General features: G+C 33.0%; 1 pseudogene; it reads right to left on the bottom strand.

Annotated features, from left to right (window-relative positions):
• Positions 1–2,943: 2,943 nt before the first annotated feature.
• On the bottom strand, positions 2,944–3,034 carry LOC144289399 (U6 spliceosomal RNA; annotated as a pseudogene).
• Positions 3,035–3,999: the final 965 nt, after the last annotated feature.

The raw sequence follows: 3,999 nt of genomic DNA, 5'->3' as shown, positions 1-3,999 counted from the left end.
TTTTACAGTGTTTTTAGAATAGGGATTGGTGCATTTTTTCTGTAAAGTTATATATTGGAAATATTTTAGAGTTTATGGGTCTCTATCACAGATTTTTCTTTCTTTTTTTTTCCTCCACAATCTTTAAATATGTAAATGTCTTTGCTCAGAGAGACACACACAAAAATAATTCCTGGAGCTTGATTTGGCCATCAGCCTCACCTGTAATACTTGATTTAGAAGATTACAAGTAGCCACAACATTAAAGAGTTGGATCTTTCCTTGCTTCTCAGGGAAAAAGTCAGGGCTGAAAGTAATTTTCAGGTGAAATTCTAGTACCCTCAGAACATGCAAGTGGATCTGCTTTCTACTAATGGCAGTCAAAAAAAGATTCATTCATGCATCAGTCCAGATTTAGGCATCTTTTCCTTATAGCCAGAGTGGGCTTTTAATGGATAGCACCCATCCATGTGTTGTGGAGCTGGGTTGCTATTTTTCCCATCTGTTGTTACTTATAAGGATGCTGTTGCTGTAATTGCTCTTCATCCCTTGTGTCACCCATCAGCAAAACTCAACATACCTCACCTTATGTGCAGTACACTACACTCTTCTCACTTCCGATGGAATATTTACTAATAGATGCTCTGTAGAAATCTGACAAGAATGGGTGTTTAGCTGGTATTGATGCTGTACTTAGTTTCACAACAAATTCTCTAACAGAGTTCCTCTCTCCACCTCTTTTCCCTATCTCCTCACTTCTGCTTCCTTGGAATTGAATCCTTCTCAGAAAATTATTATTACACAAACATTTACCTTATATCTTGTTTTCTAGAGTATTCAAGCAAAAATATAGCCAAATGCAGCCCTAATAGATAAAAAGTCATATGTTATACAAAGAAGAGGAACAAGGATAGACTTAGTGAATAAATCCCACCCACGAAACATTGGAAGTCTGAAGTGGGAGGGGAGGGCAAAAGATCAGATGGCTATATCCTCAAGTCTTCCCATTTCCCTCCTAGATGTTCTTAAAGAGAATGTCAAAGAAAAGCATGAAATGTTCCAGAACAAAGCCAAGAAATAAAGCCTTAAGAGTACCACTTATGATTTTGAATTCTGGGATAGAATTGCCTAGCAGATTTCCCTGTATCATGATGGAGAAATCCAAACATGCCATGTTTAGGGAAACAGAAAAGTCTTAAGGTTGATCAATTTCCCCCAGCTTTCCCATAACTGCTTTCCTTATAAAAGATAACTAGTTATTTCTGAATGTTTATCGTATGAGACCAAAGCATCAGTGGTCAATTTACAGAGCAGACAGGATGAGGGCTCTTGTAGAAGTAGCCAGGCAGCACAAACCAAGAGGCAATAACAAAAGGAAGTATGTATTTCCAAGAAGTGACTATGGCTCTTCCAACACACCAAGATTTTTCTTTTTAATTCATACTTCAGTTATGACTAGTGATATCTATATGCAGCCACTGAACATGTTTTTAGAGAATCTAAGACTTAAAATGTACCCCAGTATTGGACAAAGATCAATATTTCATATTCAATAATAAATATTATTGATACAAATTTTTAACAGCAACTTAAAGGCTTTCCTGTTTCTTTCAACTAAGAACTCATTTCAAAAATATTCCAGAATAGAATATTCACTTCTATTTCTTTTACGGTGTTTTGATTTATAAAGAATTTTCTTCATTCTTTTATGATAGACTCTCAACACCATTATGTTAGATTTAGACAAAATGTATTGAGCTATCAGAGGAACATGTGACAGAACAAAAACCATCCAAAGTCTGTGAGAGTCAAGTATACGTTTCTGAGTTACTCTTAACACAAGACAGTTTTAAAACACATAGAAGTTAAGAATGAATAAAGTATGGTCTAGGAGGTATAATAATTTTTGTAAAGTGTAGCCAAGAATGTCTCTTTCTATAATAGCTATTGAATTTACAAACACAATTAAGGGGAACTACTAGGCTCATGCATCAATTGGACTTGTCTTTACTGAAAACTCCCATTAGTGTCAAAAGCAAGATATAAGAGCAAGTTTTAGGAACACCGTTAGATTTTCTAATGTAAGGGGGGGGGTAGTATGGAATTTCTGTTGAATGTATCTATGGTAGTTTTAACAATTACTATAGATACGGCATATATATAATGTTCATTTATTCATATACTCAATTATTCATAAAAATATCCCACACCAAAGGGGAAAATAAATATAATACACAAATTATGAAAAAGTCCAAATATAATTTACATTTATTTTTTTGCTCCTTATTGCCATTGTTTTCATACTGAAAAACTCACCTTAAAAAGTTTTGTTTGTTTATTGTTAAATCACTGGTAACTTGAAGAGAAATCTTACATTTCGATATTTAAATATGAATATACGGAATGGGGTTGGGGGATTGGGGAAGGAAGAAGACCAGAAAATGAATAATAAGAATGTCATAAGGTCTTTAAAGCTAACTAGGAAAAATGAATAATCTAAAGTACAGCAAAGAAAGAAATGTTATGTAATACATAACAGAAGGAATGGCTTTAATTTTTTATAATTATATACAATAATCTAAATGAAAGCTTAAAGATATATAACTTCCTTGCATTATCTGACTTAAATTTATTTAGATCAACTTAAATCAATAGTTTTTGTTTTGTGAAAACGGTTCTTGTTTTCTTGTACAAAAAAAAAAAAGACAAAAACACAATAGCTCCTTGAAGAGGCTTCAAAAATAGTCTTGTTATTATTTAGTTAGCATTACTAAAATTTTGAGAATTTAGAGGGAAAAATACCACTTGCTCAGAGTGTTTTTCTAATTTTGCAAAATTTCTTTTGGGAAGTTTATTACTTAGAGTAAAAAAGTAAGAATTTTCACTGTGAGTTCTTCATGTTTATAATGTTGACCTTTGATAACTTTCTGATGTATTTCTTTTCTACCACTTCATGATTGGAATAAAAACAATACTCAATTTGTGTGTCATCTTTGCATAGGAGCCATGCTAATCTCTGTATCATTCCAATTTTAATACATGTGCTGCTTAGTACTCACATTCTCTCATTTTTAATCTATAAAAATGGCAATTGTAGATGGGTTCAATTTAATAATAATAGTAGTGTTCAGTCATGATGGAAACTTCTAAATTTAAATAATTTTACAATTTGGGAATGAAAAATCTGAAAATATTTTCTCTTGAAATGATGTAGTAATAATTGATACACTTTAAAATATGTGGATAAAGCACTTCTTTTTTATTTTTTTCAGTACATATTAAATTGTTTGGCCCATGGACTTTCATATAGTTTTTTAGTCAAGATACCTAGGAATAAACCTAACCAAAGATGTAAAGGATCTATACCCTGAAAACTATAGAACACTTCTGAAAGAAATTGAGGAAGACACAAAGAGATGGAAAAATATTCCATGCTCATGGATTGGCAGAATTAATATTGTGAAAATGTCAATGTTACCCAGGGCAATATACACGTTTAATGCAATCCCTATCAAAATACCATGGACTTTCTTCAGAGAGTTAGAACAAATTATTGTAAGATTTGTGTGGAATCAGAAAAGACCCCGAATAGCCAGGGGAATTTTAAAAAAGAAAACCATATCTGGGGGCATCGCAATGCCAGATTTCAGGTTGTACTACAAAGCTGTGGTCATCAAGACAGTGTGGTACTGGCACAAAAACAGACACATAGATCAGTGGAACAGAATAGAGAATCCAGAAGTGGACCCTGAACTTTATGGGCAACTAATATTCGATAAAGGAGGAAAGACTATCCATTGGAAGAAAGACAGTCTCTTCAATAAATGGTGCTGGGAAAATTGGACATCCACATGCAGAAGAATGAAACTAGACCACTCTCTTTCACCAACACAAAGATAAACTCAAAATGGATGAAAGATCTAAATGTGAGATAAAACAGTAACTTTTAATACTTTTTGTGGCACCAGAGTCCTTTTTTATGCACAACCTTATGAAGAAAGTCAGAGTACACAAAAATTA

The sequence above is a fragment of the Canis aureus genome, chromosome 1, assembly GCF_053574225.1.
Source record: "Canis aureus isolate CA01 chromosome 1, VMU_Caureus_v.1.0, whole genome shotgun sequence".
NCBI lineage: Eukaryota > Metazoa > Chordata > Mammalia > Carnivora > Canidae > Canis > Canis aureus.
Note: the sequence above shows the minus strand (reverse complement) of the source record. Positions and strands in the feature narration are given on the sequence as shown.